Source organism: Kogia breviceps, chromosome 7 (genome assembly GCF_026419965.1).
Source record: "Kogia breviceps isolate mKogBre1 chromosome 7, mKogBre1 haplotype 1, whole genome shotgun sequence".
NCBI classification, from domain to species: Eukaryota; Metazoa; Chordata; class Mammalia; order Artiodactyla; family Physeteridae; genus Kogia; species Kogia breviceps.
This window is the reverse complement of record NC_081316.1, coordinates 108,859,521-108,874,178: the sequence shown is the minus strand read 5'-3', so window position 1 is coordinate 108,874,178 and position 14,658 is coordinate 108,859,521. Positions and strand designations below refer to the sequence as shown.

Sequence of the window (14,658 nt, the reverse complement as noted above, 5' to 3'; positions counted from 1 at the left end):
TCCGGGAAGATTCCACATACCGTGGAGCAACTAAGCCCAGACGCCAAAAGTACTGAGCTTGCGCTCTAGAGCCCACACGCCACAGCTACTGAAGCCCGTGCACCTAGAGCCCGAGCTCCGCAACAAGAGAAGCCACCTCAATGAGAAGCCCGTGCGCCACAACGAAGAGTAGCCCCCCGCCTCAGCGCAACTAGAGAAAGCCTGTGCACAGCAACAAAGACCCAACGCAGCCCAAAATAAATAAAAATAAAATAAATACATTTATTTTTAAAAAGAGAGAGAGAGACAAATCCAGGGCTTGGCCTCTAGGAGTTCACAGTCAAGTGAAAGATATGGGAGAGGTGAAACATTCTCCTTCTAACAGCTGTGGTCCATTCTGACATCAGGTATCTTCTGCATGGTATTTCACATACAGTTAATTCAGTTACATGGTCATAGTCTAGGTTGGCTGACTGGGTGTAGGTGCGGAGCAGGCTGCAGGGGCGTGTGATTCATGGCAATTCCGGAGTTGGGACTGAGGGCCTTCAGCACACACTGGCTTGGGTCCACACCCAGAATTCTCAGTCTGGATCTTCTGCGGACCTACGCTGTGGCTGGAGGCTGCACCTTGGTGGGAAAGAGGGACTGGATTCACCTGCACTGGTAAAGGCTTGTAACCAGTCCCAAGATAGTAAGGCTTCTATGCTCATGTCTAAAAGCAGCATTTTGCTTGTGATGGACTTCCCACGGCCACCTCTCCTCTATGGCCTCCCGGCTTCCATCATACCATGTGATAGGTATAAATCACTCAGTAAAGAAGTAGCAAAGCTGGGTTAAAACCTGGGGCCTCTGGCTGTGGGGGGAGAGGGAGGGAGCATGCTGCTTGAAGGATGCTGGTCAAAGGTCATTGTGAGAAGGGGTTAAACTCATTTAAGTCAAATTGGGTAAAATGTTAAGCAAGGACTGAAGAAGCTGCATTTTTGCTCACCCTCTCATTGTTTGCCTTCTCAGGCTCCAGTACCAAGAGCAGCTGAAGAAGTGATACAATTGAACAGGAGGAAGAGACAGGAAGATGAGGAATAGGATGGCGATATTCTATCTGGGAGCAAAGCAGAATCACTTTAGCGATGGAAGGTTCATAGAAAAGGGTCTGCTTTCTTTACGCAACAACCTCGGGATGTAAAGGTAAGATGACACTTTTTCTTTTTTTTGCGGTACGCCTCTCCCATTGCGGAGCACAGTGTCCGGACGCGCAGGCTCAGCGGCCATGGCTCACAGGCCTAGCCACTCCGCGGCATGTGGGATCTTCCCGGACCGGGGCACGAACCCGTGTCCCCTGCATCGGCAGGCGGACTCTCAACCACTGCGCCACCAGGGAAGCCCAAGATGACACTTTTCACATTACCCCACATGTTTGGTATTTACAGTTTATCCAGAGAACAGTTTTGTCTGAACAGTGGCATTAAGTCTTCCTATGAATTATTATAAAATGACTTCGGGATATTATAAAGGTAAAAAACAAAATGTGTGTGCATATGTATGTGTATATATATATATATGTCTCTCTATATATGAACACATATGTATTTCGCATACATTACATATATATACCTCCCAAATACATATATATTTCAACATAATGTTGACCAGTTCTCTTTTTCAGCTCAGTAGAACAACAATTCATCCAGCAGCTTCTATCTGCCAGGTAGGATATTAGACACTATAGGGGACAGAAAGAAAAATTGGACAGGGTTTCTACTTTCAAAAAGTTTACATTCTGGTGCATTTAATTTTCCCTTCTAAAGGAAAACCTTTAAATTTTATCTCAAAGCAATTTTTAGGACCTTGTGCCATCTCAAGGAATTCCGAAGAGCAACAGGAAGAAGATAGCAGGATTTCTATTCACCCGGGACAGATTTCTCACAGCTCCTAGCTAAACGAGGCATGGGTTACATTCAGGAACTGGACTCCTTGGGCTCTGCCCAAGTTTGAAATACTAGAAGAGACGCCTACCTGCTAGCTGCAATTGCAACAAAAGTATCATGTTGGCTATTGCATGGTATAACAATCATTTCCATTCTTGTTCTTCCAGATTCCAGGCAAAAGTCTTAATTTAAAAGGCTCTAGTTATCTTAATTTGGAAAAGACTAAAGGAAGATGTTGCAGCTGTCTTCAAATACTTAAGAGTTTTCCTACGTTGCTCCATAACCAGGACCAATGGACAGAAGTCACAGGCTGATTTTAGCTCAAATAAGAAAGAATTTATGAGCTGCCTCAGGCAGTAATGAGCTCCCCAGCATTGGAAGTATACAAGCAGACAGATGGCCATCCACTAGGATTGCCGTAGAAGGTATTCCAACATTGGATTAGGAGGCTGAATGAGCTACAGTCCACCTCTAAATTCTTGGGTTCTTAGCCTGTCTCCTTGGCCCAAGACTAAAAGTAAATTTCAATCTTTGAAGGCATGTAATACTTACTGTTGAAAGTAAAAACATGCCGTATGTGTTTGGGCCTTTCTCTTTAGATGCATGGGCACTTTTCTTTAAATTCAGTGAAGACATTTAATACTAGAAAATGCAGTGGCTTCCCTGGTGGCGCAGTGGTTGAGAGTCCGCCTGCCGATGCAGGAGAAACGGGTTCGTGCCCTGGTCCGGGAGGATCCCACATGCCGCGGAGCAACTAGGCCCGTGAGCCATGGCCGCTGAGCCTGTGCGTCCGGAGCCTGTGCTCCGCAACGGGAGAGGCCACAACAGTGAGAGGCCCGCATACCGCAAAAAAAAAAAAAAAAAAAAAAAAAAAGAAAATGCAGTAACTACTTAAATGCTCTCTTGACAAAAGTGATATTATTGACACACTCAAGTGTTACTAGGTAAACAGCATTAACGACCTTGTTCAAAAAAGGGAATCTATTTACATGAAAGGAAGATCGTTCCAAAATAAGGCCAATCTGAATAGATGAACGTCGTGCTTGTTTTTTAAATGACTTCTTATAACACACACATGCATACAGATGCAGGAATGGAAACAGTGAGTGGAGTAAAAGGAAAAAGTATCTCAATATATCTGCTGCTTTTAAGGCTCCAAATCAGACTGTAGCTCCTGCTAGAGGAAGGATGGTTTTCTTCATGCATTTTCAAGCACTTGGGTGAAGCTTGGCACACACAATAATACCTTGTTCTTCAGCATACAAATTGACCCCGAGTCACCCTTCCCCCAGTCTGATGGATGCACTGCTTTTCAAATGCTAATTAATTAGGCGCACTGTAGAGGTGATTATGATTGACTTAAAAATTTGGTGGGGAAAGAGGAATAAAGAAAGTAAATTGAAAAAAATAAAAACAGCACAGCAAGAAGAAACAAAGATCCAAGTAAAATTGCCTACACAGAAAGACATTTAATAACCAAAAGAGGAAGCAAGTCTTCCCTGTCCCAACTCCCAAGGACAAGATTTTTACTTTTCCATGGTGCTCTAGGGATCTGGTTTATGGAGTAGTTGGATAAAGCGGTAGTTGGGGGCAGGCGTGAGAGAGGTTATCAAATAACAGAAGTTACTGCTGAGGATGTGTTTTCAATCTTCAGCTGGGTTTGGTGAACAGTTGCTTAGTGGCTACTACTAGGCACCAGGCCCTGTCCCAGAGGTGGGGGACACACATGGTCCCTGCCTTCCAGGAGCTCCCTCACTCCTGTGAGGTCCAGAGAGGCAACCCCATTGATTCCAGTCCTCTTCGCAACACTGCTGCCCCTGCCCCTGCCTCATTAAAAGCAAAATTGGGCTTCCCTGGTGGCGCAGTGGTTGAGAGTCCGCCTGCCGATGCAGGGGACACGGGTTCGTGCCCCGGTCCGGGAGGATCCCGCATGCCGTGGAGTGGCTGGGCCCGTGAGCTGTGGCCGCTGAGCCTGTGCGTCCGGAGCCTGTGCTCTGCAATGGGAGAGGCCACAGCAGTGAGAGGCCCACGTACCGCAAAAAAAAAAAAAAAAAGGCAAAATAAATCTGAATGCAGGAGTAAATACGTTTGGATACATTTCTTACAGGTAAACATATGCAAATGGATAGTAAGAGTTCTCAGGATAAATACTCTTCGATTCTGTCAACAGGTAGGTGCCTAGTCCATCTCATAACAATTAACGATTGTACAGCGCTTCACAGTTTACAAAGTGTTCTCATGGCCACCATCACATGGGTTCCTCATCTCAGCCCTTGTGACGATGTGGTAGTCCATCGTGAGCCCCCAAGTTGTATTTTCTGATTTTAAACCAGAAAATTCTCCTTCTAATATGGTTATATTTTAACTCTGCCCTCCTCATGTAATACATATAGAACCTGTGGTGTAGAGACTGTAACTGACAAAGCTATGCCACTTCTTGGTTAAGTGAACTACAGTCCAAACTCCTGCTCCGCTAAGTTCCAGGCTTTCTCCTTGTTAACGGAGCCAAGCCACCAATTTTGCCTTGGGCCAAATGAAAAGATCAAAACGTTCTTTGTGGAATGAAAAACGAGGTGAAACCAAAATAGCTGGAAAATTCAACCTATCACTTGAAATAAGAGCAAAAGTTAAATCTTACTTTTAAATCAATCTTACTTTTAAAGGAAGTTCCCAGTGTATTTTATTTTTCTCTCTTATTTTGTGCCTTGTTTTATATATTCCTCCCCCAGGGGCAGGGTCTAATGTTTATTAATTTAATAGAACATATTTGGAAAACATGCCCTAGGATGATATGCATTGTCCACTGTACCTTTTTTTTTTTGGCCATTAGTGCTAAAACCAAACTCACATGTACTCTAGGTTCTTAATCCAGACAGAACTATGCTATTCTTCGTGTTTTACTGACCATATGGTTGACATTTAATAAATATTAGATAATAAAAATAGAAGCAGTGCTTCAAAGTAACAATATCTGAACATCTCCTTAAGCACCAAGTAAGGTAAACAAGCTTCCATCACACATCTGGATCTGCTACATCCCTAGGCTGTTACAAAAGACACATACCAGTTGGTATCCCACCGGACGTGCTGGACAGCATTTTTCACTCACCGCCAAGGAGAGAGAAAGAAAAACCAGCCTCTTTTGTTCAGCTCTGTTCCCTAATTATACCTTGGATCCAAATAAAGAAAATACAGCGCACATGATCAGAAATAATTGAGAAGTAAATGAAAAGCAACAGAGTGAAGGGTTTAATCACATTATCAGTAGCAGGGTCAGAGGAAATGGACAGATGGGAGCGTCAAATTATCTACAGTAGCATGAAACGGAGAAAGAGATTCAAAACCAGAGGAGATGATTCAAGAAATTAAGCTTGGTTTCCATGTTAATTCAAAACTGTTTGGGGGCTGAAGGAAGGAAGAAGCAATGATAACTCCTGCAGGGAAACTGCTCATTAATATCCTAGCAAAACAATAACCTCCGATAATAGGAAATATTATGATGTCTCCAGAGAACAGAGAGAAATTCAGATGTACTCTCCCATCCATGGAGTTCAGTTTAATAGAGTATGTTCAGTTTAATAGAGTATATTCAACACAGCTGAAATAAATATCAACAAGAAGGTTAAAACATTGATTAGGGGCAATACTTCACACTCCTGACATCTGGAAACAACCAAACCACTTAAAAAAGCAGGCGAGGACACTACTACAGATAAAATAGACAACTAATAAGGTCCTACTGTATAGCACAGGGAACTCTACTCAATACTCTGTAATGACCTGTATGAGAAAAGAATCTTAAAAAAAGAGTGGATATATGTATATATATAACTGACTCGCTTTGCTGTACACCTGAAACTAACACAACCTTGTAAATCAACATACTCCAATAAATTTTTTTTTTTAAAAAGCAACCTTAAAAAAAAAAAAAAAAAGCAGGCAGGGAGATTTAGGTTCTTTTATTCCTCTGAAAGTAACACTGGCTGCTGTTCCAGCTCCCCAGCAGGGGGGAATGAGGTAGGGGGTGGGGAGTAGGAAGCGGAGAGAATGAGAGGTGGGAGTGGATGCTCCCTGGGTGCAAAGCTATTGAAGGCAGCTAGCCGCTACGGGGTTTATTACAGTATTTTACAAAGCAATACAGGAGATTACCCAGACATCTTCAGCTAACACCAGGATTGCACTAGACACATAATATGACAAACGGCTTGTAAAAGGTTACCAAATATTCTAGATGATGGAACCTGCATAAATTGTCTCCTGTCTAGGATTTGGTGCCCCATCATTTCAGAGCACTTGTCTAACCTTCGCCAAAACAAGGATAAGAAGGCTGAGGTTAGGACAAGAATCTAGGAAACAACTCCTTCTTGCTTTCACACACTTTACCAACTATCCTTCTGTGTATGTCGTTTAATTACCAAAGAGCGTTGGGATATTAGGAAGGTTCGGGTCAGCTGTCTTATGCTAAATAAGACTACTGTCAACCCGCTTAGCGTTATTGGATCTTTGGGGGAGAATTAAATGCAATCTCCCACGCATCTTGCCTGGTCACCATACCGCTGTCGAGATCCCAAAGCACCTCGGATCCCTTGCCACATTGTGCAGGTGCCTCTTGAAGGGAAAAACAAAACTGTTGGCAAATTGACCTCACTGACAGTAAATGCATCAGTAGAGCCTATCAAGATTCTTAAAAAACAAAACCCACAAAAAACCACCTTCACAGCTTGTTCCCATAATGTCATTGTCCTGTGTTCCTCAACTTGGTGCTCTAGACTTTTGGGGCTATTGGACCACCAAATCGTTAAGTGTAGTAATTGGGCCCTTACTAGGTATTCGGTGCTGTTGAAAGAGCAGGCGATAAAGAACAAAAATCTAAGTGTTGCTGCACTTTACATGCATTGTTTCATTTCCTCAGTGCAACCCTGTGAGGCAGGTACTATTATTTTCCCCATTTTGCAGATGATGAAATCGAGCCTTAGTGAAGTTTACTAACTTGCCCAATGCCATGCAAGTTAGTAAGTGGCAAAGGCAAGACTGTCTGATGTCCAAAGTCCATGTTCTGTATCCACTATGCCACATACACCAGTTAGAGGTCCAAAGACATGGAATGAGTTACTGTGTGAGAGAGTTAAGTTCCCCATGACAGGAGATGTTTAAGCATCTCCAGTGTAAGTAGAGGATGGATGAAAGCATTGAATCCCTAGGTGTGGGGACAGAGTAGGTGATCTCCGAGGTACTTTTCTCTTCCATTTTTAATTTTTTTTTTTTTTTTTTTTTTTGCGGTACGTGGGCCTCTCACCGCTGTGGCCTCTCCCGTTGCGGAGCACGGGCTCCGGACGCGCAGGCTCAGCGGCCATGGCTCACGGGTCCAGCCGCTCCGCGGCATGTGGGATCTTCCCGGACCGGGGCACGAACCCACGTCCCCTGCATCGGCAGGCGGACTCTCAACCACTGCCCCACCAGGGAAGCCCTCTTCCATTTTTTAAAAGGTATAATTCACATGCCATAAAATTCACCCTTTTAAAGTGTACAATTCAATGGTTTTTAGTATATTTGCATCGTTGTGTAACTATCACCACTACCTAATCCCAGAACATTTTCATCACCACAAAAAATTCCAGAATATTTTAACCACTCCATACCCTTAGCAATGTCCCCTCTCCCCAGCCTCTGACAACCAGTAATCTACTTTCGGTCTCTGTGGACTTACTTATTCTAGACATTTCATATAAATGAATCATACAATATATGGTCCTTTGTAACTGGTTTCTTCACTTAGTGTAATGTTTTCAAGTCCATCATGTTGTAGCATGTGTCAGTACTTCATTTCTTTTTGTGGCTAAAGAACATTCCATTGTACGGATAGGCACATTTTGTTTATCCATTCATCAGTTGGCGGACTCAGTACTTTCAACTCTTAGAATTTATGAACACAAGGCTCCTGTCCTTAATCCAGCTGGGACAACTCACATGTATGGCTCAACTCAATTCAGCTCCGGGACTGTATTTGCAGCTTCTTGGTGGACATCCACAAGCTGATATACTGCTGCCTAAAACTCAACATGGCCAAGTTAAACTAATTCTCCCCTCAAAGTCTATCTCTCCTCCACGATTCCTGACTTCTGTTAAGGGCAATACCAATCTCTTAGGTCCACGAAACAGTCTTTTTTTATGTTTTTTTTTTTTTTTTCTTTTTGACTTTTTACATTTTTAATTTATTTTATTTTTTGGCCGCACAGCACGGCATGCAGGATCTTAGTTCCCTGACTAGCGATTCCCCTGCAGTGGAAGTCTTAACCGCTAGACTGCCAGGGAAGTCCCTTTTTTCTTTTCCTTAAAATTGAGGCATAGTTGATTTACAATATCGAGTTAGTTTCAGGTGTATAGCACAGTGATTCAGCCAGATTCTTTTCCCTTACAGGTTATTACAAAATATCGAGTAGAGTTCCCTGTGCTATACGGGAGGTCCTTCCTTGTTGGTTATCTATTTTATGTATAGTATTGTGTATGTTAGTCCCAACCTCCTAATTTATTCCTCCCCCTTTCCCTTTTGGTGACCATAAGTTTGCAAAACTGTCATTTTTTAAAGCTCCTCCCTCTCCTATATGTTGCATATTAACTTACATGCCAATATCTGTAAATTCTATCTTAACTATACCACTTTGCCCCCATTCTGTCACTTAACCAGATTGGAGCTTCCTGTTGGATATCACAGCAGCTTCCACTAATCTCTCTGCTTCCTAACTGTCCCATTTCTACACTACACAACTCAGTGTAACTCAGTTGCTGAATTCATCTTTTTTATGTTCAGCTACGTCCAAACCACTCCCAGGGTCAAACACCTTAAATGACATGCAAAGTTCTGCCCCTTTAGTCCAGTGTAAGTAACTCCAGTTTAGTAAGGGAGAAAGGTAGAAAAGTGATGTTCATGTATTTGTCTTCGCTATTTGATTGTAAACACTTTTAAAAACAGTGGGGTGTCCTTTCCACAGTGGAGTGATAAAGACAGGCTTTGGTGGAAGACAGACCTTGCCTTGAATTCTGGCTATTCCACTGGGAACATCATAATCACCACTAGCTTCAGTTGCCTCATCTATTAAAAAAGGGGAGAACCACTTAGCTCTCGGGGTGCTTGTGAAGATTAGGGGTAGCGTACAGAAAGGGGGCAGCACCTCACCCCATAGCTCGTACTAATAAACTGTAGCTACTCCTTTCACACTCACGGCGGAGCCCTCCCAAAATGTGGCAGCCTGCACTGTACAGAGCGGGCCCTGGAGCACACTCGTCCTCTAAGTGGAGATGCAGCGGTCAGGTGGGGTACAAGGGAAAACCATGACTGCAGGAAGAGTTAGGCCAAGGGAACAGTAACTAGTGGTTGCAGGAAATGAAAAGGGTGAGCTGGAGAAGAGGAGCAGGATACAGTTAGACAGAGAGGAGGACCAGGTGCATTTCAGATGACGGACATAGAAGCAAAGGTTGAGGCAGGACCTGGATGCCAGGTGAGGAAGACAAGGGAGGAGGCTAAGCCCTCCTGGAGAAGCAGGTTCATGGCAGGCAGTAGAGGGAAATCAGGTTGGCTGGATAAATCATGAACATCTCAGACACTAAGCAGAGTTCAGTCTCTGTACAGCAGTAACCGTAAAGTCATCGTAGGCTCTTGCGCAGGAAAATGCTGCGATGAGCGTAGTGTTTTCGCAAAGCCAGATGGGTAGCCACGTGCGTGGCAGATGGCAGAGCACAAGGAGGCAATTCTCACGGGGTTTTAGATGTCCACACGTGTGGCAAAGTGACCTGGCTACAGCCGGAACAGAGCAAGGGCTAAATCAAAAAGACATTTTGAATGAAAAAAAATAAAAAAAATCACAGGCCCTCAGAACAAGTACTGTAAACGAGCTTGATCCTTAGCCTCCCTTCCCTAAGGCCTATGTTTTATTTTTTTCCTCAAACCATTTCAGACACTCTGCTCCTCCAAGTCTTTGTTTTCTGAAACAAAGGCGGGAATCAGTTGACCAATTAATCAATCAACTATTTAGTGCTGCTGCTAAGCCGTTCTGGACCAAGGCAGAAAGATTCCTGCTCAGAACTTCTCTGAAGAGAGAGGAAGAAGGAAGTTGGAAATCCATCATAACTCAAGTCTGAAGACCCAGAACCTTCCCTACACACTCTTCCTAGAACGCAGATACCCGTCCCCCTCCCCTCCCCGAAGCAAACATTAGGCTTTTTATGTATTGCAGCTAAATGTCACTGACTGCTGTAGCAGGTTAGAATGTATCCCAAAGAGCACAATTTCTAAAAGAAAAAAAAGTGACAGTCAAGAATATCCGACTCTTCTACTTTCAGTAGGTGGCATGGCATAGGAAAAGTTTTGTCCTTGAGCTGTTAATTTATAAATATTGGATTGCATGGAAGCTTCCAAGTTCTCTGGGACTTCTTCTTGTGGCTGGACCAGTTTTTTTGATAGTGCATTTGCTTGCTAAATAATCGATCCAGCTAGCTCATGTTGTGGGCACTCAATCACCGTAAATTCTCTAAGTTTCATAAACCTTTCAGAATAGGCCATCACTCGGGACATGAGCTGGGTTGGAGATAAGATCTGTCAGCCTCCCCTCAGCCGATGCTCAGAAAGTCTCCTCTGAACCAGGAATGTCAGATCTTCTTCCAGAAAAAACCCCAAGTTTCTCGTAAAGTGGCAGGAGATCAGGACAAAATAAGAATGCAAATAACACTTCATCAGACTATAGGTGATACTGAACTAGAGGAAGCTATCAAAATAAGAAGATAAATATTCCAAAGAATAGGAGAAAAAGAAACGTCCTTCAGTGAGCGATACTAAAATTATACTCTTATTTGGAGCAACATACGAGGTAGGGAAATGATAAAGCCTCCCTGAGACTAGCCAGAAAGCAAGAGGTAAGCTGCCTCTATGTTCCTGTGTAATCCATTTCACAGACTTGCTCAGTGTAAGATGAGAAAACAGAGGCTCAGATAAGGTAAGGACTTATTCTAGGTTAGACAACCTGCTAATAGAACAGAGTGGAAAGAACTCAAATATGGTGTGGTCCTGCTTCCCTGGCCCTATATATGGTCCTCTCCCTATGGATAGGAGGGAAGGCAGAGAGAAATCCAGAAACCCTGCCACACACTGGACTTCAGGCCATGATGTCTGGGTTCGGGTTCTCCAGAAAAGGTCGTCTTAAAGTACTATCATGATCTAAATATGAAAATCACTCATGCTCTTTAGTGCTGTAGACGTGGTGATCAGCGCATTTTTAGGAAAACACAAACTCTCATTAAAATTATCACAATAGGGCTTCCCTGGTGGCGCAGTGGTTGAGGGTCCGCCTGCCGATGCAGGGGACACGGGTTCGTGTCCCGGTCCGGGAGGATCCCACATACCGCGGAGCGGCTAGGCCTGTGAGCCATGGCCACTGAGCCTGCGCGTCTGGAGCCTGTGCTCTGCAATGGGAGAGGCCACAACAGTGAGAGGCCCGTGTACCACACACACAAAAAAAAATTACCACAATATAACTCATTCTCCCATTAATTAAAAAGAATGAAAGCAGTCATATAATTTAAGAGAATAAAGATGTTTCAAAACTGCCAAGATCTAGCTTTAAATGGAAGATAAACCCAAGTAGTAGTAGCACATTGCATTAATAGAAGGGGGCAAGATGAAAACCACTAATTCCACATGATTACTGAAATTTCTGGAACATCTACTACCACCACAGTCCACCCCCTTATAACAGTAGCATCAAAACAGCACAATATACAGGTTTCCAATATACAGGTCTCTCTAAAACTGCACAGCTTTTGTCTCCCTTCCTTCCTTCCTTCCTTCCTTCCTTCCTTCCTCCTTCCCTCCCTCCCTTCCTTCTTTCTTTCCATTTAGAAGAACAATTAGGTTAAACAAGTATATTATTATAGAGGTCAACAACCAATTCTTTAAAAATGAACGTACACACACATCACACACCCTAAGAACCTAGGGTTTAGACACACGAAACCATTATAAAACATGAAATACTGCTATATTGGTAAGAGATATTTTACCTATTCTAAATTTATTAATCATTTTTCACCTTTCCTGCTTTAAGTACTCAAATCCTACAATGAAAAAAAAAAAACTTTGGAGAGACACCAGTTACATATGTGATGATTTCTCACTTACCAATTCTTCCAACAACTGTTAGGCTAAGTATTATTTACCCCGATTTACAGATTAGAAAATGGAAACTGAGAGAGTAATCTGCTCAAGGTTGCACAGCAAGTAAGGAGAAGAGGTGGAATTGAACCCAGATCATCTAAGTCCAGGCCCTTTTCACTACATCAACAATTCTGCAAGTGTGGTCTGCAAGCCTCCAGGGGTCTCCAAGCCCCTTTCATAGTATCCAGGGAGTCAAAACTATTTTCACTACTAAGCATCCAGGGAGTAAAACTACTAAACTACTAAAACACCATGTGCCTTTTCACTATGTTAACATTTACACTAATGGTGCAAAAGAGCAATGGAGGGTGAAGCTGCTGTAGCCTAAATCAAGGTAATGACACTAAAGTTCACTAAGAGCCATTGCTTTCTTCACCGCCACTCATTTGCAATACAAACACTGCCACTTTCACTTCAGAATGCCCTTGATGAAGCAGTAAAAATTAAAAATTTTATTAAATCTCAACCCTTGAGAACACGTCTTTTAACAGCTCTGTGACAAAATGGGAAATATGCATAAAGCACCTCTGCCACATACAAAAGTACCACAGTTGTGTCTGAAGGAAAAGTACTTGTGCAATTGCTGGACTTGGGTGCTAAACTAGCCTTTTTTTTTCCCCCCAAATGGAGGATTATTTGAACTTGAAAGAATGACTGATAAGGCGATGCTATTCAGATTTCTGTATTTGGCAGATCTTTTCTCAAAACGGAAAAAGTGAGCCTGTATGTGAAGGAAAACAACTGATTTGTTGCCAATGATAAAGTGTGAGCCTTTAAGCAAAAATTAAAAGCTTTGGAGGGCTTCCCTGGTGGCGCAGTGGTTGAGAATCCGCCTGCCGATGCAGGGAACACGGGTTCGTGCCCCGGTCCTGGAAGATCCCACATGCCGCCGAGTGGCTGGGCCCGTGAGCCATGGCCGCTGAGCCTGCGCGTCCGGTGCCTGTGTTCCGCAACGGGAGAGGCCACAACGGTGAGAGGCCCGCGTACCGAGGGGAAAAAAAAAAAAAAAAAAAGCTTTGGAAATTTGTATATACCACCATGAGACCTTTCTGATGAGATTGGCTGTTGATATTAACCAATGTGATTTTTTTTGATATTATATTTAAAAAAGTATTAACATTTGAAGACCTGAATAATTCAGTAAACCAATATTTTCCCAATGGTCAATACAGGGTATTATAAAATCATGCACGGGATGGGAAAAATATTCCATTCTTTACACATTTAAAGTATTAAATGGATTGATACATTTGTGACAAAGTATAAAAATTTCATTGATATGGCTTCAGATTCCACACTGCAGCTATGTTTTTTAAAAGTCACCACCTGTCAAATTTCAGTGTATTATCAAAAAGAATATCTAAAATTATCTGAAAAGCTATTATTTTCCCTTTTATAAATATGTCTGTGTGAGGCTAGATTTTCCTCATCTATCTCAACCAAAACGATGTATCATACCAGATGGCACACAGAAATAGATATTAGGATTCAGTTATCTTCTATTATGCCAGGTCTTAGAGATTTGAAAACTATAAAGCACTCTTCTGAATAAATACTTTTATTGTGGAAAATATAGGAATTTTTCATAAAAACCTGTAATGGGTTTACCATTATTTTTAAATGAATTAATGTTATTACTTTTCTCATTTCTCATAAATTTTCTCATTTTAATTTCTAATAAAGTAAATATCAATAGCTATAATAATCCACATGAACTTAAGTTCCTCCATAAGGTCAATAATTTTTTTTTTTTTTTTGCGGTATGTGGGCCTCTCACTGCTGTGGCCTCTCCCGTTGCAGAGCACAGGCTCCGGACGCGCAGGCCCAGCGGCCACGGCTCACGGGCCCAGCTGCTCCGCGGCATGTGGGATCCCCCCGGACCAGGGCACGAACCCGTGTTTCCTGCATCGGCAGGCAGACTCTCAACCACTGCGCCACCAGGGAAGCCCAAGGTCAATAATTTTTAAGAGTATAAAGTGGTCCTGAGATCAAAAAGATTGAGAACTGCCACATTATATCATGCTAACTGCCTTTAATATTTAAAATAATAAGATAGTAGAAAAAATTTCTCTGTATAGACATGTCTCCAAAATGTTTTAAAAGATCACCAAGATGTACCCTAATTATTGTTACTGATCAGAACGTGTTCAGGCAGCCCCAACCCTGTGGTCACACCTACAAAGAAAGGGATCCTCTGAAATCAAATGCTGTAAAGGAAGCCTTAAGTTACTGGTTCAACAGCACCCTAATCGAATGAAGGGAAAGGACTAGAATAGAGAGCTCTGCCTACCTTAAATGATTTCAAAACAAGGCCTCAGCTGATGCTCAGGGAATGATGATGTCTCGCTAGTAATAACAGGAGGCAAAAGAAAATATTCCCTTGAAGTGTTTTCTCTCAGTCACAAGAATTATACTTGACATTACAGAAAAGGAAAACACCTACATCTAGCTATTTATCTGTAATGTTTTATGACATTTGTCATAATAGGAAGAGATCAAGTTCAACTGAAGGGCAAATTTTTCATCAGTATAGATCCTCTTATCTTTCAA

The 14,658-nt window shown here is 42.6% G+C and overlaps 1 long non-coding RNA gene across 1 annotated transcript; it reads left to right on the top strand.

The window, feature by feature from the left end:
- The first annotated feature begins 1,012 nt into the window (after positions 1 to 1,012).
- LOC136794592 (uncharacterized) lies at positions 1,013 to 9,939 on the top strand. Its single transcript, XR_010841582.1, has 3 exons — positions 1,013 to 1,164; positions 4,012 to 4,074; positions 9,857 to 9,939. It is a non-coding gene; the product is annotated as an uncharacterized lncRNA (long non-coding RNA).
- Positions 9,940 to 14,658: the final 4,719 nt, after the last annotated feature.